Source organism: Oryctolagus cuniculus, chromosome 14, assembly GCF_051225735.1.
Source record: "Oryctolagus cuniculus isolate XC-2025 breed Fujian yellow rabbit chromosome 14, ASM5122573v1, whole genome shotgun sequence".
NCBI classification, from domain to species: domain Eukaryota; kingdom Metazoa; phylum Chordata; class Mammalia; order Lagomorpha; family Leporidae; genus Oryctolagus; species Oryctolagus cuniculus.
The window spans coordinates 79860007-79885046 of NC_142880.1; the positions used below are offsets into that span (position 1 = coordinate 79860007).

General features: G+C 42.3%; 1 protein-coding gene across 19 annotated transcripts in view; it reads right to left on the reverse strand.

Annotated features, from left to right (window-relative positions):
- The window catches only part of PDE4D (phosphodiesterase 4D), a 1644269-nt gene that overhangs the window by 380871 nt on the left and 1238358 nt on the right, over positions 1 to 25040 (reverse strand). For 4 of the 19 annotated variants that reach the window (XM_008262252.5, XM_089313194.1, XM_089313196.1 and 1 more), the window contains exon 1: positions 1 to 8293. This exon is cut by the window's left edge and continues 6827 nt beyond it. The exons of the other annotated variants lie outside the window; for them this stretch is intronic. The gene's annotated coding sequence lies outside the window, so the exon portion shown is untranslated. Of the gene's footprint in view, positions 8294 to 25040 lie in introns of those variants that run through there. 19 annotated transcript variants of the gene reach the window in all.

Below are 25040 nucleotides of genomic sequence, written 5' to 3' on the forward strand. Positions count from 1 at the left end.
AAATCTGGATATCCTTTTCTTGAAGCCAAGAGGCATAAAGGGTCCCATTTGTGGGCACTTACTGCTGACCTGCCACTCTCCGATCCCTTCTGTACCCTGATACTTCCTATGCACTGACTGAGTCTCTGACCCAAACATCCCCAGAAGGTCAGGGTGAGTTTTTGAATTTCTTATTCTACTAAGATGATAGCAACCACTTATTTGGTAATCATTCAATGATAAGAGTGTAACATGTCTTCTATTATCTTCACAATAATGTATCTATGATCGTTGTAAGTTATTTATTTTCTGTTTGACCACCGAGGAAGTGGAGGCTTACGAAGTTGAAGTAACTTTCCCTGTGGTCATTCAGTCAATGAGTGGCAGATCCGAGGTTAAAAATGAGGTCCCTCTGACTGCAAAACCCATTATTTTCACTGGGACGTGCCTGGGATAGGAATGAGTGTAGGAATAAAAGAGGTCAGGTCCCTTTCCTTGGAACCTTAAGTCACAGAGGAAGTTTTAGATGATCACTGGAGGAGGAATTGGTGCCTCCATCTTCTGAGACTCAGAGAGGTTAAGAAACTTGGCTGACACCAAAACATTACCATATGGCAGAGGCCCGAGTCCAAGTTAGCTTCATCTGACCCAAATCTCGTCTCCCTTCTAGCTGGTTCCCCCAAGCTCTTTAAATTCCTCATTCTAGGGACAAGATTGGTCTGTGATCCTGGGACTGGACTAAGGCTTCTGCAGCGGCTCAACGGGCTCCGTGGTGATTCTCGGAGAGTCCCAGAGGCAAGAGTGAGGCGGCAGGTGCAAGGAGCGGTGTGAGAAGTCACAGTGTCACCGCGCAGCGTCCTGCACCGTTCCTCAGAATATTCAGCATTGATGAGAATTACAGTCACACGTCTGTCCACTCACCCAACACTAGCAAGTTAGTAGAGGCTAAAACAGAAGCCTGGCGTGGGGGGTTGAATAGCAGTAAAAGAAAGCCATTTACTTTTGTGACTCATTTTTTGGTAACAAGATACATAAATCTTGGGGTGCCATTTTCAGCTGCCTCTGAAAGCCACCTAAGAAATTTATAACACTCACATGGTTAGGCCATTAACAAAGTAATAAGGCAGGTTCTGCTTTTGGCTTCCAATGCTGCCACTAATGATATGTCTTTTGACTCAGAACAGTTAAGTGACCGTTCCCAAGTTTGGTAAGTGGAAGGTAATGGTGTTAAGGCAGCAAGGTAGACATTGGCATTTATGGGTCAGAGGGGCCAAAGAAAATGGGAAGAAATTGGGAATTTTTAAAGAGATGAATTTCTGTGCAAGGAAACAAGCCCTGGAAGCAGCCCAGCAACTGCGTCTAACGTAGTTGCTCTTGTTCAATAACCCTGTTAGATGGGGTGCAGCCCACTCCCTGCCCTGCACCAAGGGGGCTGCTAGTTCCCATAACACTGTGCTGCTGAGGGCCTGGGGAGATTTTCAGGACCTCCACATCCAGAAACCCCCTCACCTGGTGATTTCCCAGAAGAGGGAGGAGGGGAGGAGAGGAGAAATGGGGGTCCCCCCCTTATGTCCATGAAAACTCCAACCTGAAAATATAGACTGGGCATTCAGTTCTTTCCTGAGACCCAGCCTGATCTATCGGGTGTATTTCTCTTCACGAACCATTGCTGCCTTGCTTACCTTTGCTCTCTGTCAGTGTCTGAATTCTGTCTTGTGCAAAGACAAGCACCTCCGAGCAGCTACCTCTGGTAGCAACAGGGCCGTGATGAAAACTCCAGCTGACCTCCAAACTGCACAGAACAAGCCATGTCTGAGTTCCAGGTGCCCTTTATTGTAAGTACTACCTAAAAACATGGAAGCACCTGTCCAGCTCCCTGTTAATGGCCTGGGAAATCCCTGGGAGGTGGTCCAAGGGCTTGGGTCTGCACACCTACATGGCAGACCAAGAAGAAGCTCCTGGATCTTGGATCCTGGTTCCTGGCTTTGGCCCAGCCCAGCCCTGGGCCAATACAGACATTTTGGGGAGTGAACCAGCAGATGGAAGATCTCTTTGTTTCTCTCTCTCTCTCTCTCTCTGTAACTCTGACTTTCAAATAAATAAATAAATCTTTAAAATCAATGGAAGTAAATTTGAGAAGTCATGACTGCTCTTTTGCTGATCCTGCTATCACACAGAAATCATTTAGAGTAAAATTCTGATTTAAATTTGACCTATTTTTGTTTGATACGTAAATTATAGATCATTCCTAAGGGATTGAATTTATATTAGGAAATAAAACAGACTGCCATAAAAACCAAAATTATAACTTCAACTTTTTAAAACACTATTGAACACTAGGTAATGAAATTTTGGGGGCAGCAAGTATTTTTGTAAATATTCCAAGAGTCACTCTAAGTATGTCCTAAAATTCCTTGAAATGAACAGACCTAAAAGATATAGCTTAGTAAGCCAGTTTCTATGTGGAATTTTGTTCAGTGGCTAAACCATCCCACCTTCCTTCCCTCTCTCATTTCTTCCTTCCTTCCTACTATCCTTCCCTTCTTTTCTTTATTTTTCTACCATTGATAAATATAGATTAGGCATCTGTTATGTGCTGCTTGCCCTGAACACCATTCTCACCCAAAGAGGTTAGAGCCCAACAAATTGAAAACTGAAAATCAAGGTTTACAAGAAATTAGACTAGGCTTCACTTTTAAAAACTGCCCAAAATTAAGTAATATAAAATACAGAAATAGAAAATGACTTGAGCTCCTAGTGATGAAGAATGCATTTAATCAAGAAGATGATTTTTCAGATCATCAACGTTGAAAACAAATCAAAGGAAATGGCTTTGGTGAAACACCGTCTGTAGTACAGGCCCAGGGGAAATACCGAATTGACCTCCAGGGGTCAATCCTTAATATCCCATTAAGGTGGGAAGGGTGTATGAGAGGCAGTTCTCCTCTTAGGTCCAGTGTGGGTCTGAATGAGAGGTGGGTAGCTCAGGGTACCAAGGACAGGACTTGGAGCCTTCCTACACGTTTGTGACCCAGAAAGAATCTCACCCAGCTGAACCTCCCTGTCACCCGGGGTCGCACACTTTTCCTCAACAAAACAAACCAACGGTGCTCACTGCCCCAGAAGAGCGCCCCGTGGGAGCTGACACATGTCTAAATCACAAACAGAAAACTTATTTTAGAGAAAAAACCTGGAATATAGTTCTTGTCACATCAAAGAGATTTTTCCCCCCAGAACTGCATTGTGAACATTTTTAAAAATACAGAAAAGTTGAATTTTACTGTGTATACCTGTGTTATAACCATTTTGGTTCTTACAACGAAAAACTGTTTCTTAACAGGTGGTTGTCATATTGGACCTGAGTGCTAAGAACTGTACTATTAAAATGAGATTTATTGGAAAAAATATTTGCAAGTTGTGCCTTAGACTGAAGATAAATTTTAAGTCTCTGTTTTCTTCTTGAGTCCATTTTAAAGGGTAGATTTTGTATAGGCAAAGACAATGTGTTCATATTCAATGTAAAATACAAAATAAACTGGAATTCCTAAATCTTACTAACAAAATAATGATCAAAAATAATTTTTAAAGGTATACTCAGATATCATGAATTAGAAAAATCCAATTAGATGATCAACAGTGTCAGTCAACCCTCAGGTTTTATTGTGGCTGAGTCCTAAGTAAATAGTTTTTCTGAATTGTTTGATTCAGGGAAATTCTGGATAAATTATGAATCAGTCAAGCACATAGGATGATTGGGCCTTCTCCACATACTGATACTGTCTAAAACATCTCATAAAGTCTATAAATCAAGAAACAGCTCAATAAATGAGAACCTTCTGATTTTTCTGTGGATTTTACTTTGTTTTCTTTGGCTATATTTTTAAATGAGCATTATAAGAAGGAATCTCCAAAAGGTTCCTGGAAGATGGGTATTAATGGACTTTTTCAATTTTATTTTTGCACCAGAAGCAAGTGTTAGGTCCAGCTGGTCATAGGGAAGACATTCTACTTTTCTAATACTTGAAGCAAAACATGACAACATCAATGACGCGCTCTCTCATCTATTATTTCTGATGTACCTTGTCCGAGTGTGCCTGGTACCTTCTCAGAAATTTGAAATGCAGGTCAAGGTCGGATGCTGTCACAAGAGTGACAGAGGGAATCTAATTTTAGTCTCCATGAAACTGAAGAAGTCACAGAAATGATTACTGGACACTCTGATCCTACATTTGGGGTTGTGTACTTGAAAAGATAGTCAGCCAAGGAGGAGGAGGTACCGCAGAAGCCTAAAGGAAGGCATGGTGCTCTCAGGTGCTCCAAGGGCTGCACAGTGTCTCAGCACCAACCAGCTTGCAGGTGCATTAAAGGGTGTGCACTTACCATCCCAGTACAACCTCATTAAAGCAGCTGTTGTGAAAACAGCCAATAGAGCAATGTATAGTACCATTTCTAGAAGATAGTAGGGCTAATACTTTGTTAAGAAGTGTGTTACACAATTGCTAAGATTGAGTAGAATCTATTCTCCTGAAAAGCATTCATCAGGGGAAATCTAGTAATTAAAATATTCACCAAAACATTGACAGCATTATTTCTGGATAATAGGATGTAGGTGCTTTTAAACATTGTTGCCCATAACATTCATATGAGGAGACCTCAAAAAGCTATGGAAAATGTGTGTTATGAAAAACTAGACACGGATTTCAAAAACTTTTCGCACCAAAATAAACTTCTCTGCCAATTCCACTTTCCATGACCATCTTGAAATTCCCTCATATTTTCTACAGTAAGTTAAGATTACTTTCATAATCAGATGAAAGTAAATACATGTTACTAAAAAAAACTTGAGTAATTCAGCTGCTTCTTTGCCATCAGGAATTTTAGGTTTTTAGTTGATTATATTTCCACCAAAGCACGTAAGTAGGGACTTTTGAAAGCATATTAAATTAAATACGACTAGCAATTATTTTACATGTTGCAGAGAATCTCAGGGGCCAGAGATGGACGTGGAGGTTCTAGAGGCATGCACATCAGGTGGCATCTATGATGACAGGATTCAAGGCCAGATTAGAACCAGTATGATGCAGTCTGAAGATACACACTTGCAAGGGCAGAGCGGTCTACGTTCCAGAGAGGAATGATGGGAAAGTAGAAGAGAGAAAGAAGTCCAGCTCTTTACAGATTTTCAGAATCCCACTGTGTGCCAGTCTGCAAAGAAATTCCTTTGACAAAGAGCTGGATGCGGGCAGAGAGCTCTCTCGTGAAGACAAGCTTTTCGGACTGTACCTTCACCCCAAGGAAGAGCCAAGAGTGTCTCCCGGCCATTCAGGGCACATGATGATTCATTTTCATCTGTGCATAACTGACTTCCAAGCCTAACGGAGATGCATATGAAGGAGTGGACTACACAGAGACTTGATATGCAACCAACCCTATCACTGAATGTTGACATACATTCTCTACATGTATCATTAATGACCATGTTTTGTCAAGAGCTAAGTCAGGAAATCCCCATCCCTGTCCCCAGCACTGTGAAACTCGCTCCTTGTTAAATGAATATTGAACACTGAAAACTGAGGACTGTATGAAAAGTCGAATGTTGTCCATGCATCTTAAAACTATGGAGACATTTACCAATGAAACGTTAGCATGCTGAAGAGTGCCAAGGGAGCCACTGTTGACAACAGAACCATTGCATAGGGTGAACATCAGGGGCATCTTTCACGTGCTTGGATCAGCTCTCTCATTGGAACTAAAATCTCAGTTCATGTAGATGATTTCACTGATTTGCAATTACCTGGATAACTGTTTAGCAGGAAACCCCACATTCTAGATGCTTCCTGCAAAGGAGAAATTACTGTGGAATGTAATCACATATAGGCAAGAGACAAGCTTTATCTGCTGTACTGACACAAGAGAAAATGGTTTGTTCTCACATTCAGTTGAACAATGGATTAGCAAGTGGGTGCAGTCTTCACTTGGCCTGTTGGTGGCTACCCTACCTTGTTAAGGAGGGTTTCATTCACCTCTATTCACTTTGCTACTCCAGTCATCATAAAAAAAATGCTCTGAATCTTGAGCCAGCAGAGCATTATAAAGTGTGGCTTAATACAAACCATTATTAAAAAGTTCTGACGGGGCCAGTGTCGTGGCGCACAGGGTTAAGCTGCTGCCTGGGGAGCTGGTATCCCACAACTGAGTGCCAGTCCTGGCTGCTCTGCTTCTCATGCCATTCCCCGCTAATGCACCTGGGAAGGCAGTGGATGATGGCCCAAGTGACTGGGCTCCTGCCACCAAGTGGGGGATGTATGTGGAGTTCCCGGCTCCTGACTTCAACCTAGGCCTGTTCTGGCTGTTGGGGCTACTTGGGCAGTGAGCCTGCAGATGAAATTTCTCCCCCTCTCTCTGTCACAGTGCCTTTCAAATAAATAAATAAATCTTTTAAAAAAAATGACAGCACCAAAGATTGGTTTGGGGTTCCTTTCTATAACCCCCACTAGATTTTTTTCCAAAACCACCCCCAAAGAATGATATATGGAAAGTAAAACCAGTGGGCTCCCTATGCAAATACAGACTCACGAGTCCTAAGACCTCCCTTGCAACCAAATTGTCATCACTTTTCAAGCTACTACTATCTGGAAATTCTATCATGGTCTTTGCTGTGAGCTCAGATTACCCATGAGGAACACCTGTGAGTTCAAGTGGAAGAGATAATATGAGGCAGAAAAGGTAGAAAACCAGCTGTGCAGGAATCTACCTAAATCCAGGCTTCGTGCAATGCTTTCTTTTTCGTAAGATTTATTTATATTTATTTGAAAGGGAGAGTTACAGAAAAGGGTAGGGGAAGAAACAGAGAGGCCTTCCATCTGCTGGTTCTCTCCCCAGATGGCTGCAACAGCTGGAGCTGTTGCTTTGGCTGCTTTGGCAGCTTTGGCTGCTCCAGGCCAAAGCCAGGAGCCTGCAGCTCCTTCTAGGTCTGCTACATAGGTACAGGGGCTCAAGGACTCGGGCCACCTTCAGCTGCTTTCCCAGGCCATAGCAGAGAGCCAGACCAGAAGTGGAGCAGCTGGGAGCTGAACTGGTGCCCATATGGGATGTCAGTGTCACAGGCAGCAGCTTTATCCACTACATCACAATTGGGCCCCGCTCCCACACCCACGCCCCGTGCAATGTTTCCACATTGGTGTGTAAAACATTGATGCATGGGTAGTTAATTTCAGGAGGAGGCAGGGAGTGCATTCTAGGAATTCAAGTTACCGCTGGGGACCAACGGGGCTCAGTCTTCCTAGGGACCTACTGAGGGTGCCTACACATGTCATGTGATTGTCCCCAGAAGAACGTGGAACGTGGGGTATCTGAGCACCAACGCTGGCCCAGCTCTGTCTGCGCATACTCCATACAAGCTTTAAGCAAGCTCCCTCATCCTGGGGAAAGCACTGGTGTCAGAAATGAGAAGGCGGCTGAGCGCACGGGAACCGCCTTGTATAGCCACAGGTGAACTCTGGGGTGGCCACGGGGAAACGGGGCGAAGCTCAGAGTTTGGCCACACACCAGCCTCTCCAACTTAAGATTTTCAAAAGGAACCTCCCCACAACTGAACCTCCACCTCCCTCATCTTCCACCAGCTCAGCAAATAAAAACGCTAGTTTTCAATTTGCTCAGGCCCAGACCTTTGAATCTTCACCCACTTTTCTCCATGCTAAAACGCATCCTGCAGTACTCAGCTCTGTTTCCAAAAAGTAGCCTGAGTCTGGTCGCTTTTCACCACTTCCACTGTCCCCAGCCGGTTCAGGTCTCCACTATTTGTTGCTGAGATGACTGCTGAGCCACCTAAACCATCGTCCCTGCCTCTACACCTGCCCCAAGTCCTCACAGAGCACTCAGAATGATTCTATGAAATGTCCGTCATTTCTCTGATCAAAACCCATGACTAGGGCAGGCGCCGCAGCTCACTAGGCTAATCCTCCGCCTTGCGGCGCCGGCACACCCGGTTCTAGTCCCGGTCGGGGCGCCAGTTTCTGTCCCGGTTGCCCCTCTTCCAGGCCAGCTCTCTGCTGTGGCCAGGGAGTGCAGTGGAGGATGGCCCAAGTGCTTGGGCCCTGCACCCCATGGGAGACCAGGAGAAGCACCTGGCTCCTGCCTTTGGATCAGCGCGGTGCGCCGGCCACAGTAGCCATTGGAGGGTGAACCAACGGTAAAGAAAGACCTTTCTCTCTGTCTCTCTCTCACTGTCCACTCTGCCTGTCAAAAACAAAACAAAACAAAACAAAAACCCATGACTAACTTCTGACTTCATGGGGGATACAATCCAAACTTCCTCTCATGGCTTACAACAGCCCTCGCCTCTCTCTCTGACCTCTTCTCCTCCCACTCTTTCCCTTGCTCCCTGGGTTCCATACTCACTGGTCTTCCTTACCTAGAACACAATGTGCCTATTCCTACCTCAGGACCTTTGCACCAGCTACCTTCTCACCTGCCATACTCTTCCTTCAGGAATCTGCATGTTTCATTCATGTTCTTAAGATTTAACTGATGCTGAGCAAACAGAGCTCCCTGACCTCCATCTAAAATCACCCTTCGGTCAGTATTTGCTTGCCTCACATTCACTGCCTTCACAGAACTTATCATCATGATACACTATACATTTTGTCTCTATTTGTGTATTCCATATGTTTTGTAGCATGTAGATTCTCCACCAAAAAATAAGTACCTTTAGAGAGGAGAGTCCAATTTGTTCACTGCTGCTTAACCAGCAACTAGAAATCGGCCTGGCAGTGGAGAGGGTTCAGTATATATCTGCTTAGTGTACTAACTCACTGGTTACTAGTTAGTGTAACTGGTCTGCCTTAGAGCAAGGACATGCAGTCCCTGCTCTTCGGAAGCTTGAACCACGAAGGCAGGGAAAACCGTCATTGTTCAGAGGAGAGACTGTTATGAACAATGGGAGTTAGGAGAAGGGAGGAAAGACAGGTTGAGGCTGGGCTATGAAGACAAAGCTTGAATCCTGCACTGGGCTGGGACTTTGGCTTCGGTTCAAAGCGCGCAGTTATCAAAGGTTACTGAGCAAGAATCTCCAAACAATTACTACTTTGATTCTATCCACAGGGGCTGGAGCAGGGAAGACAGAAGCCAGGGAGACAGAGCTGTGCATTCCACCCGTCCTCCCCACAGTTTCCTAGTCCAGAATACCGGCAGGTGCCACTATCAGGGCCTTTTCAGCAATGCTTAGACTGCCATGTGATTACATAGTCTTCACACTCTGCCACGCTGGTAGGGCTAGGTATTGTGCACAGCCAGTTAGGCTGCCACGTGGGATGCCTGCATCTTCCCTCAGACTGCCTGCTTCCCAGACCCAGCTGCTCTGCTTCCAATCCAGCTTCCTGATAATGCACAGCCCGGGAGGGAGCAGATGATGGCCCAGGCACGTGGGTCCCCGCTTACCTACAGGGGAGACCCAGATGAAGCACCTGTCTCCTTGTTTGGGCCTGGCCCAGCCCCTGCTGTTGTGGGCATTTAGGGAGTGAACCAGCAGATGGAGGATCTCTCTCTCTCTCTCTGTGTCTCTGTAAACTCTGACTTTCAAATAAATAAATCTTAAAAAACAAAAAAGTCTTTTGACCTGAATGTGAAAGTTAACATAGAAAGTGTGTAAGGTTCAAACCCATTCTGCTTCAGGTTATCTGAGAATTAATAACCAGCGTGCTGAACAAAGATAAGGTTGGGCAGGAGTAGACCAAGGGTTATCTGGGTAGATACAGGCACAAGTAAAGGGGACTAAACACAGCCAAGCAGGTGTAGTGATTAGCAAGGATTTCTGAGGTCTCTGATTTGTGTCTTATCTAGGGGTAATGAATACTGCATCTTTTCTTTCTCTAAGGAGTGTCATGAAGAAGGCATGCTGTATACTCGCACTCATGAGCTCTGGCCTTCCAGGGTTCACCCATCCCTGCGACTGTCCAGCCCAACCAGAGACAAAGACAGGGATGCTATGAATCCCTGGAACTCCTTCAAAGACTCCAGGGACGTTCCATTATTTTGCTCTAAATTCTGTTTTGTTCCAGAAAGAATTTCAGGCTTCTCTATTTCCATTGCTGATTAGCTTGGATAAGCCAAGTCATCCATTTCCCCCTTAGCCAATGGACAACAGCTGATGCTTAAATTCTCACAGCTTTACTGGCACCTTGGTATGTCGGAGAACATTTCATATACATAAAGCAGCAATGAGGACTCGAGGATATCAACTAGCAAACTTTAGGTTGTTAAAATATCTTTTTAAAATTTGACTTTTAAATTTCTATTAATATAAAAATAACATTTCATGCAGTTCATGGATAAAGTTCTAAGAAGATGATACTTCCCTCCCTCCAAAGGACTGCTTGAATCTGCTGTTTTATATTCTAAGCCAACGTGGTCCAACATTTTGAAGTGAAGAGAAAATGCACAGAGAGGAGTGAAGGTTCTGTCTGATGCAATCAGCCAGTCTCATTTCTGTCTTTTCACTCAGTTCTCCAAACTATTTGTCCAGCAAATGTTTGAACCTAGTTCTCACCCTTCTAGGAACTGGAGATTAAAGCTCTGAGGACACTGTTAAAAAATACACAACACGAGAAAAAACCTATTGCTTGTAAAGACAACTCATGACGCTAAAAAAAAGAAAAACTGAACTGAAACCAGTGCATGCTTTCGCTTTGTGCCACATGCCCGGAGTCCTTTTGTTCATGTTATTGATGGGATTTCTTCTAACATTTCTTGCCAAACCATTCCTATGGAAGTCTGTGCTCAGGGCAAAGTCCAATTTAGTATCCTCCGGTCTCCCTCCTACTGCCTGTCCCTAAGTTCCTCTTCACACACATCTTTTTATAGGGAAAGGTAAGGAAAGAAGGCAGATTTTGAAGGAAAAAAGGACAAGCAAAACTGTGTGTGTGTGTGTGTGTGTGTGCACGTGCGTGTGTGAGGCGTGCCCTGTTTTACCACAGCCAAGGGAGCCAACAGGAAGGCTCTGTGTTAAATGTCAGCATCACTTGCCTTGTAGCAGGCCCTAGGTCTCCTGCTTCTCCTTCTGTAGCCCTGTGATCTCTGATAGCCCGGGGGGCCTGGCCAGTTAGCTGCACAGCACCGAACCCAACACAACTGCCTTGGGGATAAAGAGGTGGCTCTTGATACATCTGCCTAACAATCAGTAATTCACTGAAATGGATTTTCTGATGCGTAAAGTAACCATTTTTCTTATAATCTGCTGACTTTTACAAGCACTGCCCTAAGAGTCATATTCCCAAAAAAGTGGTGCAAAAATGCTGAAACTGGTTTCTGTTTGGGTAACATTTGTTTTTTTATGACAAAGTGATGAATAGCCACGATAGAAAATTTAGAAATTGCAGAAACGTAAAAAGAAAAAATAAGTTTCACCTATACCAAGAAGTAACTTGTTCATCTGACTCATTTTCTTCATTTTATACGAGTATTTATGCATCTAATTTTAATATTCACTTGAGATTTTAGTGTATGTGATTTTGGAATGTGTTTTGTACTTCACATTTTACTATAAACACTTCCCCATATCATTTCAGGTTATTTGAAAAATATTATTTTTAATGGTGGATAAGATTCTTTTGGCTGGTTCTAACATCAACATTTGTTTAAATATTAGTTTACATGCAAGAGTCAGAACACATCTAAGTTCTCAATATTGTAGTTCTTTTGCAGTGATCATCTTTGTACATAAATCTTTTTAAAATATTAAATTATTTCCATTATCCAATACTTATGAGTGCACCCACTAGATGAAGACACAGTATTTGGAAGCTTAGGGCTCCAGATGATTTTTAACCATTTTTCTGGAATAAAACCATCAAATTAGATCAAACATCAATATAATAAACCACATATGTGCATATTATTTCTTTAAGACTTTTGAAAAGATTAGAAAAAGATAACTCAAAATAACACTAGAGTATTTTACCATCAACAAAATACAAAAGATTTCACTACATGAAAATTAGTCAGAACTTAGAGCAAGAAAAAATAACTCTTCACTTATAGGATAAAAAAGAACCTAACCATATATGTACTTATTTTATGAAAAGGTCAAAAGCAATTTAAAAAAAATAGAAAGAGGAAAAAGAAAAAGAGACATATGTCTTTAATTAGAGCTACACAGAGTTGGTCAACCACTGGAGGTCTCATGGCCCGTGAGGTCCCAGAAGCAGTGGGCTGCCATTTCAGACAAATTATGCCCACTGAGGTCACATCTCTCCACTTGAGGCAGTTTGTCATGACGGTAACGTTCTGCTTTTAAAAGTCCTGAACTTTAAAAATACCCTTGTGTGCCCTCTAGTGTTGATGTTCATCAAAGCCTTCAAGAAGTTTCCATCTTCTAGACTGCAGCCCAATACCATTTCATTCCTATTTAGACCACCTGTATATCAACATCCGAAGGGAGCCAATCTATTTAAAAATTATCGAAGATCAAGGGAGCTAAAGCAGGGGTTGGAAAGCTGCACCTGATTCTTTTCACAACTAAAGTTTTGTTGAAACGCAGTGCGTTCATGCATTACAAATGAGTATTGTCTATGGACAAGTGTCTATGGACACTAGCGGAGCTGAGTGATACAGAAAGCTGAGTGTAACACAAAGGGCTAAGGTGTTCACTACCCAGCCCTTCCCAGAAACGTCCGCTGGCGCAGATGGGATCCCCTGCCAGCTTACAGCGTCCCTTCTTTTGGCCCTTTCCCATCGCCCACCAGATGACTAGCTCAAACAAATACAGTCGCGTGCCAGTTAGCTTGTGGATCAAGGACCAACTTTGTCTTTCCTTGCTGACCTTGATCTTTATCGTTTCTACTCAGTGCGACAGCCCCCTCCACCTCAAGATTTTAGCACTGATATGATTACATTGGACAGCACACAATAAGATCAAAGCTCTTTCCCCATCACGACCAGCAGCCGAGCAACGTCTTAGCGGTTGCATGAACTCATCTCACACGTGGGCATTGGCCGGCCAGTGCCATGAGGCATGCACAGACCCCAGGCTGGGCTTTGTCAGAACAAACCAGAGGTAGATTAGCACCACCAGCTCTCCTTATTTTTATACATGTAAAAATAAAGCTTGCAACTGTTTCTAGAAACAGATACGATCTTTCCAGAAAACTGTGAACACACCATTTATAAGTAATGTGAAATTTACTTCAGTTCATGCTTGATTCAAATCTCTTACAATCATGGCTTTTACATCCTACGGCAAGCACGGTGCACTATATTAAGGCATGGCCCTATATGAAGAACTGAACAGGTTACGTTCCTTCACCAGGACTAATCTCACGTCTTCGCGAGACCCTCAGCCCGAGACCCTCTCATATCCTCAGCTGTGTGTTTCTAGAAGTTAAATGAAATTTGCTACTCATTATTTGACATGATTGTTAACATAGTTCATGAGAGCTCTTGTTTGATATGGCTCTCAGAAGATGGATCTATTTCATTGCCTCCGAATTTAAAATTTGACTTCTGTTTCAAAATGGTTACCAGTCATTCTGTTTGTCTCCTCCTCACCCCCCACCAGCCCCCAATACACATCAGCAATAGTCTGACCAGAAATTCCTCATGGTAATAGGAGAAAACACAAAACCGAGGGCTGAGAAAAGTGGGTGAACACAGCCTTTGGTTAATTCTTTTGCTCACGAAAGGGCATCTTTCACTTGTGACGTGTGTGTCTGTGGCCATCACAATTACATGCCTGAGCTGAAGGCCCTTCTCAGCCACACAGTCTCTCACTGCATGGAAATTCTCTGCTCAGCCTTTTAGACCCTCCCTCCTCTCACCCCATCACACTCTTCTCCTTGAACCTGACACAGAAATTACTTAAATACAAAGCCAAATGCACACACCACATAGATGTACCAGGGAGCCGCATACTCAAAACTTTTGTCAAATAACGTCACCTTTCCATGTCGTTTTTCTCACATGTGCAATAACCACCACAACAAATTGCATGGTTGCACGTCCTCTACCATGCGCACTGTTAATTTAAAAGAAATTGGGAAAAAGTTGCACCATACCTCTAGTCCTCAAGCAAGAAAAAATATGTCCAAACTTACCTGCAAAAGACAAGAAAAGAAGGCATTAAATCTCAAATCAGAGCAATTGTAATTCTTCTTCTTAGGCACATTTGTCATCATAGTTTTTATTTATCACTGTGCTTATCATTTTCTGTACCTGTGCTTTTTAGTTCTTGTACATGACAACAGAGCCAGCAGTGATATTCTCTAAAGGCCAATCCTCACTATGCATTGGGTCCTTTTTCCATATGCAACCCTCTAGAGAGCTTTAAGAACAAAAACTTAAACATTTCCTGGAACAGGGAAATCTGTGCATAACAAGGCATAGTTTGGGGTAATAAAATGTAAACAGAGAAAATGGATTATAATTTGGAGTCAGTCCAATGTCGGTTTAATTTCCAGGTTTACTATCTGTATACCCCTTGAGCCTCAGTAGTCCCATCTGTAAAATAGGGATATTCTATTTATCTAACTGGATTGTGGGTCTGAGTCTTAGCTTATGTGGCATGTCGCAAAAATTCAATAAATATTAACGCCTTCCTATAAGCTTCTTGTCACTATTTGGTTGAAAGATAGATGTTTCATGGAGTCTATGAGATATAAAAGATCAATTTAAGCAGGACACAGAATTTCTACATTTTCCTGCTTTCTTTATAGTGGAACCAAGTTGTTTTCTGTGGAATATTCGTCATCATCTAAATGCTGGGAAGCTTCTTTCCAATGTAAACTCGAGCATTTCATTCAGAGTTCAAGCAACCACCTGAGAGTACAGCAGTCTTGAGAACGCTGTCCGTGCCCATCTCCCCACACCCTGCCCCCGATGCTTCCCCTGCCCTCTCCTACCGCAGCCTCCCTGGTTTCTAGCGAATCCTGCAAAACAGCAAGGATGCTGCAGACTCAGGACGCCTGGGTTCACCAGTCCTCTGCCCTGCTCACTCCCCTGCTCGTCAAGCCCCGGAGCAAAGGCATGCCTCCTCTGGGGGACGGCTCACCTCTCTGCTGAAAATTCCAGCCAGACTCTCAGCCGCTCCTTCTAACTTCCCTTCCTTTGCACTCTCTCCTTTCCCAGAGCATAAAGCCTTCCAACAAATTGCATGATGTGCTTATTTATGATGTTTATTGACTCTCTGAGAAGCTACCACCCTTTATACAGTACACGCACATGGGTTTCTGTCTGTTTTGTTAACTGTTGAAAACCCACGATCTTTAAAATCTGGTAAATAGAAGATAGTTTAAAAATACTTGTTTAAGCAATGAATAAAAAACACATTGGTGCCTATATAAAATGTTTAATTTATAAATTTATTATACCAGTAAACATTCACATTTTATCCCACAAATGACTACTTAATATTCAATTATTCTTGCTGGATATAGATTATTTTACTTAGTGATGTCTATGAGAGACACATTAGCTGGACCCAGGCAGCCTTGTTGAAAGGAGCCATTGGCCAGTTCTCACCTATGCTTTCTCAGAGTCTCCGGCCTCTCCCATGACATTTTTCTGAGAAATAAATCTTGGCTATTTCTGAGGTAGGTGTCAAGGTGGGAAGGGAGTCTGCCCCTCCTTTTAAATTCAACAGATGGAGACAACATGAACACATGTGGTCAATCCAATGCAATTAAATAGTCTGCATTTTTAGATTGTGGGTGCAATTGCAAAACCATTTCATCTGTTAAAAGAAGACAAAAGCATAAGAATATTTCCAAAATTTTTGTATGGAATACTAGTTTCTGAGATGTCAAAACCCAGTTGAATAATAAAAATAAGGAAAATACTAAATATTCAAGCAATTTGGAAAATATTGGATTGGCAATTTTAAAGAACATTTTTTATTATAGGGCCTCTAAGAGTGTTGAATAGACTAACTGGAATGCAACTATTCTAGGAAGTGAAGAACATTTGCAGAATGATTGGACTGTCCCATCTCTACATCAATGAATATCAGAGTAAGCCATCTTTTAGAATATGACTTGGGAATTGATGTGCAAAGCAACTTTTGTGAAAAAAAAAAAAACAAAAAAACAAAAAACTGTTTGCGAGAGATAGAGAAAAGGAGAGGGAGAGACAGAGAGACACACACACAGGGGGACAGATACACATCTGGCTCACTCTCCAGATGCCCACACGGCCAGGATGGGACAGAATGAAGCCATGGACCTGGCAGACCGTCCAGGTCTCCCACATGTGTGGCAGAGACTCCATTACGTGAGCCACCAACTGTTGCTCTTCAGGATGCACATTAGCAGGAAGCTGGAGTCAGGAATGGTGTCTAGAATTGAGGCCAAACATTCCAGTACAGGATAAGAGCGTCCCACATGGTGCTGAAACCATGGTTCCAAAAGCCTGCCCCAGCACAAAACGTCTAAGACTAAGTCTGATACTGATCACAGTGCTTCTATTACTCCTCTAAGAATTCTTTAACCTTAGCTAGAGAGGTAAAATGAATTGTTAACCACTTGAAAAACAGCATGATTGCACTGAGGAATAAAAAAAATGTTAACTCACTTTCAGGTGAGTGCTTTCTCCATTTTATCAAATTGCCTGCTAAATTAACATTCATCATAATACTTGAATTATGAACATTTAATGGAAAAGTTCCTTCCCAAGATTATTCTACACTGGAAGCCAATTTCTCACCATCCTGAAATTTGTTCAAGCAGTCTGCATATAATTTTTATTTTATTTATTTAATTAATTTAGACAGGCAGAGTGGACAGAGAGAGAGAGAGAGAAAGGTCTTCCTTTTGTCGTTGGTTCACCCTCCAACGGCCGCCGCGGCCGGTGCACCGCGCTGATCTGAAGGCAGGAGCCAGGTGCTTGGGCCATCCTCCACTGCACTCCCTGGCCACAGCAGAGAGCTGGCCTGGAAGAGGGGCAACCGGGACAGAATCCGGCGCCGGGACTAGAAACGGGTGTGCAGGCACCACAGGTGGAGGATTAGCCTATTGAGCTGCGGTGCCGGCCCATGCATATAATTTTAAATCTGTCTTTGTATCTGTAGTTCACTAAATACCAATTTGTTCTCTATGGCACATTAGCCTCATTAGATACCCTGGAAACAAATAAGCAAAAATTTCCATGTTTAAAAAAAATTAGGATATTCTCCCAATAGTATCAGCTTCCTGGAGAGTCAAAATATTTAATTTGGTTGTACAAAGACTTTGGGAATCTTCCAGTAACAAATCAGTTTAATTTCATGGAAGTTGGTGTGTTTCCCATGGGAGTGTCCTGCTTGTCACATTTGTTGATTATTTTATGGCATGAACGTTCCATAGAACTTATTTTGGGAAATACTGACCTGGGTTACAACGATCTTTAACAGCCAAGAGAGGAAGAAATCATAAGCTATTGTAAAGGATAAGGAAATTTAAAAAACAAAAAAAGGAGTTCTAAGGGAATTGACCAAAGGAGCTGATGTTTATGAGGATAGCTGCTTTCTCAGTGAGGAAGGAAGAAAACCAGGAGAGCTGGTTGTCTGCTAGTATTTATGCGCTTATTGTAAGTAAGTATGGGGCACAGATCAGCACTCTGCCCAAATGTATCAACTTCATAATGTCATGGCCTCATTGACCCAATTCCAAAAACAAACCCTAGATTCCAAAATACATCTCCCCCCCCTCAAATGTCTCGTATTAATTGTATATATTTATAGTGTACACACTATGCTTTGATAAGTGTACACACTGTGGAAGAGCTCAGTCAAGTTTACTGACAAATGCATTACCTTGCAGATTATTTTTTTGTGATAAGGACACTTACACTGTTCTCTCTGAGCAATTTTCAAGTATACGATATGTTACTATGAACTCTAATGAACAGTGATCTCTTAAACTTACTCCTCTTGTCTGAAGGAAAATTTTTGTCCTTTGGCCAACATCTTAGCTAGCTTCCAACCTCTTGTAATCCTCATAATATTACTTTCTGTTTCTGTAAGGTTAACTTTTTCACAAACAAGTGAAATCAGGCAATATTGTCATTTACCATGATGTCCTCCAAGTTCATCCATATTGTTGACAATGTCAGGATTTCCAAAAAACATAACAATCTCAAATAACTCAAGAGTTATAAAGCAGTGTGGCATTGTAGCACAGAGGTTTAAGCCATGCCTGTGACACTGGTATCCCATATCAGAACCCAAGTTTGAGTCCCTGAAGCTCTGCTTTCAACAGAGCTCCCTGATAATGGTGTTGGGATTGCAGTGAAAGGTAGCCCAAGTACTCAGGCCCCTGCCACTCATGTAGGAGACCCCAGATGGAGTTCCTAGCTCCTGGGTTTGACCTGGCCCAGCCCCAGCTGTTGTACCCATTTTGGGAATGAACCAGCAGATGGAAGATCTCTATCTCTCCCTTTCTCCCTGTCACTCTGCCTTTCAAATAAAATGAATAATAAAAAAATAAGGCAAATTACATGCTGTTAAAATTTACAAATGATCTCACTCATGTGCAGAATTTTAAAAAGCTGATCACTTAGAACTAGACAGAAGAATGGTAGTTATCAGAGGTTGAGGGAGTTGGCAAGTTGTGGGCTGGGCAGCTATTGGTCAAAGGATTAAACTTCCCAGTGATACAAGGGCAGTAAGTTCAAGAGATCTACTGTGCAGCATGGCAGCTGTAGCTAATGACAACGTATTATATTCGTGAAAAATGCTGGGAGTTGATGTTAAGTGTTCCCATGACAAAAATTATAATTTCCCAAGGTAATGAATGTGTTAATTAGTCATATTTAATCAGTCTACAATGATACTTTAAAACATCATGTTGTACATGGCACATATAATTTTACCTGTCAATTTACAAAATGAGCAAACAGCAATTTCTCAAAAGAAGACACATGAGAGGCTGGCGCTGTGGCATAGTGGGTAAAGCCATCGCCTGCAGTGCCGGCATCCCATATATGGTCACCTGTTCTAGTCCCAGCTGCTCCACTTCCCATCCAGCTCTCTGTTATGGCCTGGGAAAGCAGTGGAAGATGGCCCAAGTCCTTGGGCCCTTACACCCATGTGGGAGACCTGCAAGAAGCTCCTGGCTCCTGGTTTCAGATCCATGAGGCTCCAGCCATTTGGGGAATGAACCATAGGATGGAAGACCTCTCTTTTTCCTTACCTCTGCCTTGCTGTAACTCTGTTTTTCAAATAAATAAGTATATATATATATACATATATATACATACACATATATATATATACACACTATATATAGTCATATATATGTATACATATGCATATATATGGCTATTTTAAAATTATATATAAAAAGGACATATGAATAGGCAATAGGTATATGAAAGCAATGAAAAAATGTTCAACACCATTAATCATGAAGAAAATGCTAATTAAAACCATCACTTCATATGTTAGAATGATTATTATCAAAAAGACAAAATATAATCAGTGAAGATAAAGAGAAAAGAGAACCCTTGTATACTGTTGATTGGACTGCAAATTAGTATAGTAAGTATGGAAAATAGTACAACATCTCCTTTAAAAATCTATTAATGAAAGTATCATACAACACAGCAAGCCCACTACTGCATGTCTCTAAAAGAAATGAAATCAGTATGTCAAAGAGATATCTATACCCCCATCTTCATTGCAGCATTATTCATAATGGCCAAGATATGGAATTAATCTAACTATGTATCAGTGGATAAATGGATAAAGAAAATAAGATATATATATATATATATATACACACACACACACACAATGGACTACTACTCAGTTTTTAAAAAGAAAACAAAAATACATCTTTTATTTTGGATAGAAGGAACATTAAGGATCTCTGACAGATATGCCACAAATCATGTGAATCTAACATTAAAATTTTATCTCTGCCATTGTTAGAAATATTAAGAGCCTAAAATCTGTAAATACTAAGATGGACCTTAGGGATTCAAAGAACATAGGAAAATATTTCATTGTGATTTTGTTTATAAATTCATTGGTCTATTCATTTTTATGAAATTGTATGAGCATGAGGTTTTGAGAATAAAGAGATAAGGGGACCAAGTGACGGGTGCTGTGGCATAGCAGGTAGAGCCGCTGCTTGTGGTGCCGGCATCCCATCTGGGCGCTGGTTCCAGTCCTGGCTCTCCACTTCCAATCCAGCTCTCTGCTGTGGCCTGGGAAAGCAGTAGAAGATGGCCCAAGCCTTTGGGCCCCTGCACCCATGTGGGAGACCGGGAAGAAGCTCTTGGCTCCTGGCTTCAGATTGGCTCAGCTTTGGTTGTTGCAGCCAACTGGGGAGTGAACCAGCAGATGGAAGACCTCCCTCTCTCTCTCTGCCTCTCCTCTCTCTGTGTAACTCCAACTTTCAAATAAATAAATAAATCTTTAAAAAAGAGAGATAAGGGGACCAAATCTTAGTTTTTACCCCCAAGTCTTCTATACCTTCATTTTTTAAAAAAAGATTTATTTATTTGAAGGGCAGAGTTACAGAAAGGCAGACACAGAGAGAGAAAATGAGAGAGAGAGAGAGAGAGAGAGAGGGGAAGTCTTCCATCCACTGCTTCACTCCCCAGATGGCTGCAACAGGTGCAGGGGACCAAGGACGTGGGCCATCTCCTACTGCTCTTCCAGGCCATAGCAGAGAGCTGGATCAGAAGTGGAGCAGCTGGGTCTCGAACCGGCGTCCATATGGAATGCTGGCACTGCAGGAGGTGGGTTTACCTGCCACACCACAGCACCGGCCCCTTTCGTTTTATATTATATAAACTGTAGTGATTTAAAATATGAAGCCTGTAAAAGGCTCATTATTGAACTGCAGGGCAAACTCACAGGATTATAAGCAAAAGTGCATGCATATTTCCATTTTCCCACAGAATGAACCATAGACTTAGTAAGATATTCAAACCGCACTGAGACCCCTCACCTCCACCAAAGGGAAAGGTTGTTTGAGGAGATAATCTCTGAGAGCTTTCTTTCTTTTCTATTTTTTTATAAGATTTCTTATGGAAGCGGTCCTAAGTCTTCTTTATGATATTTACTAATTCATTTTCTGGGACCTTCCTTTTATTACAGGCAAAAAAATGTATAAAAGACATTATAAAGACTATAATTAATTTTAGCATCAAAATACAGTTAATTATGTAAAACTTTAGTGCATTTTTCTGTTCCATAGCTAGAACAAAGACAGCCACTTGCCCTGAGACTCATGAGTGAGAAACTCACTTCACCACAAGATGGCTCTCTACAATCTTGCATATGTGTTTCCCAAAACAATTTCTCTAAAAGCTATTTCCTGTGTCTTCTCTCCCCTAAACAAAATTACACATTCACAATAAATGATTTTCCATTACTGTTTTACTTTTTGCTTAAACATTTAGCAATGCCTGACGGTCTACGTTAATGTGTTTTGAGTGAGTGGACTAATAAATAGAGTTGCAGATACTCATAGATAATTTACTAAATTTCTGTTACATACAGAGCCTTGCACTGTGCGTGGTGGTAGATTTAGAAACAAACAAAAGGGGTTAAAGTTTAAAGAGCAAAGCACAGTTCTTGCCTTTCTGGGAAGATAAGATTTGCATACCAAAAAGTTTCAGAGTCTATTTCAGTGAAAAATACTTGGTTGGGACATGGTATAGATGTACAAAAAAGGGAAGACACCATGGTAGAATTTAACTAGGAAAAGATTTTATGCATTGGTTTGACCTAAAAAAAACCTCCAAGGTTTTTATGAGAAGAAGGTAAAGGAAAGGTAGCATAAGAAAGAACTTAGAATTATGTGGTTACCACCTGTGAGAAAATGTAGATAAGGCTGGGGGAGTCACAGGGCATTGAGAGTACTTCTCAGGGAGAAGAAAGGTAATTAATATTATTGATGACATAGCTATGAATCATATTGTGAAGAAGTAACCTGGCCACCTTGAAAATATCTGTATGTGCCTCTCGTTAGAGTACTAGAACCCCTGGCTCTACATTTGCATATTTTGAATATGCTGGTCTCCCCCATTTGTTGTACTAAATCCCAGTATACCATCATCAGTGGAAGCTAAATGTCCTCACAGAGGAAAACCAGAATTAAGTAGGTGGGCTTTAAGTAAGCATAAGAGGAGACGAAACTTCGATCTTGACCTTCAGTCTCTCGCGTGATGACTGTGTTTCCCAGATTCCTGTCTTGTGGGAAAGTTGCAGAAGGTCTCTGCTGTGCAGGGTGCAGCCAGAAGGCAAGCTTCTCAGAGGGAACGGAATCTGAGCCCAATAACTCCTGTAAGTCAGTCAGGGATTTTGATTTTACAGTAAAGTCTTGCTCGAAATCTGCGTTGTCTCAGCTGTTCCATTAAGAAAAGGAGGATCTTTAAATGCATATCTGGATCCAACTGGGTTAAGAACAGCACGGTGGGCCTCAATGAAAGATGCTGGTAGTGAGAAAGTAATGAGACCCCAAGAAAAAGAATTCATCTTAGGGGAAAGAGAGTCGAGGCCCATATTCCAGTGATCTCATCTGAAGTTGAGAATTTTCCTGCATTCCAATCTTGACCTCCAAACTACCTGACGAACAGCCCTGCTTGGTGTGCCCAGAGACAGCTCCACCTGACAAGTTCATCACAGCTGCCAGGCCTCCCCTGCACACCTCTGGTCCTGACCTGTCCAGTCCCTTGACAGCAATTCCATCCCTTCAGTTTCCTTTCCCTGGATCTTCACATCACTCTTGAATACTTCCTATGTCACACTTCCCATCCACAATGACATGCTGGTACTCTGTTCTCAAAACTGATCCGGGTGGCATCGCTTTTACCCTTTACACAGCAACCTCTGTCATGTCTCAAGATGACATCTCCTCGTCGGTCACTGCTTCTCTTGTCTTCCTACAGTCCATTTCCAAATTAATTGTCAGAGTGGTCTTGCTAAAGTCTGTTTAAAGATCCTTGCTGTCTTCCTGTTTCACTCACAATTGAGGCCAAGTCAGTAGTAACACTGATAAAGCCCTACATAAACTGCCACTTACCTGCCCGACCACAGGCTCTATCCACCTTTACCCACCTTACATTTCATCCCCAACTTTTTTTTTTTATTCTTTACTTTGCTATTTCACTCCAACCATCAGGACCCCCTTTACCAACCCAAAATCAAGGCAGAATGGGGCCAGCGCTGTGGTGCAGCAGGTAAAGCTGCCTCCTTCAGTGCCAGCATCCTGTATAGGCATCAGTTCAAGTCCCGGCTGCTCCACTTCCCATCCAGCTCTCTGCTATGGCCTGGGAAAGCAGTAGAAGATGGCCCAAGTCCTTGGGCCCCTGCACCTGTGTGGGAAACCAGGTGGAAGCTCCTGGCTCCTGGCTTTGGATTGGTGCATCTTCTGCCATTGTGGCCAATTAGGGAGTGAACCAGCGGATGGAAAACATCTCTCTCTGCCTCTCCTTCTTTCTGTGTAACTCTGACTTTCAAATAAATAAATCCTTTAAAAAATCAAGGCAGAAAGACTCCTTATTTTCCCCTGCTTAGTATAGTCTTCCCTCCTTTGTGTGTTCCAACACACACAAACACACACACATGCACGCACCCCATCATTAACCTCTTCAATATTTTTCTTCACAGCCTTTAATATAAAAACCAATATCTCTGTCTCTTTGTGTATCTCTCTCTTGAAACACACACACACACACACGTTTAAATTTTTTTTCTTGTCTTTGTACCTCACCTAGAAGATAAGGGCTACAAGGGTAGAATCTTCATCAGTTTTGTTCACACCTATATCTCCTCCAGTACAAAATACACCTTCAACAGATATTTATGGACTTAACTTCTTCTTAAAGTCTGGATTTTTGTGTGCTCTTGAAAAAAAAATTGACAAACACTGGCTTATGTTTCCACACAACAACTGACTACTGTGAGAGCCCAGAAATGGCTGCCTGTACAGGTGAGGCTGCTCCTCCCGCTGCCTGCCTGCCCTTCTGCCTTCTCCATTGCCACTGTCTCCTGTGCTCTGTGAGTTTTGCTTTCTGCTGGAAGAGTCCTGAGAAACAGGACAGGATCAAATCAGAGCGTTCAGTCTGCCGTCTGGGAGCAGTGAGCAGGAATGATTTAGAGCCTGCATGCTGACATGCCAATTAGCATCTGCTGTCCGAGTGCAGGCATGAATGATGTGCAGCTACGTGAGATGAACGCAGCTGGAGACGGAAGGAGAGGAGAAGCAGGCTTTGAAGGAAAAACTCATGGAACGTGAGGATGATGAGTTACTGGAAATGAAAGAGAAGGCAGTGCGATCGTGACTGGGCGATGAGGTGAATGGTCATTCACATATAAAGGGACAAATTTGGGAAGAATCAACCTTGGGCAGAAATCAGAAAATCCTTATACAGAAAGGGACATACAGGTGTCTATGAATACAAGCTGAGTTTCAAGACACAGAGGCAAAGCTATCTGATAACAAAAGAGGACTTTGAGACCAACACCAGAGATGAGGAATTAATTGCATGCGGCTTATACAGTGCTAGGGACAAGGCACCTTCTGGTGAAGATTATCTCAAGAACAGAATATATGGAGAGAGGGATATGAACAGAGATTGTAAAGGCAGAGTCTTACTTATAGTGTAAGTGTTTGGAGTCAGACTTAAAGGTAAAATTCCTCTCCTCTTCCCGCCGAAAGTACTTGCACCTACACAAACACGAGAATCAGTGACTTAGTATTGGCACTGCTGCATCCAGAGCCTGTGTGCATCCCACCTTTCCTTATCCACATCTGAAAGAACCTCACTTGGGTGAAGAACCGCATTACAAATGACATCACTGGTGTTCAAGGGGAAGTTCCCTCTTGTCTCCCTTCCTGGCTTTCTATTTCCGAGCCATCTAAACTCTGGAAATATCTGAATGAAAAGAATAGTTTTTTAATTAAGTTTTAATTTTTAATTAAGCTTTTAAATTAAGTTTTAATTAAGTTTACCATGTAAAACGCATCATTTTCAATAAAGGGCAAGAGGCCAGGCATAGCACAAAGAATGTAATAGGTGGTCTCCCTTTGTTCCTCTCCTTTCCTCCAACTCTCGAACAACACTGAAGTTTATTACTCCAG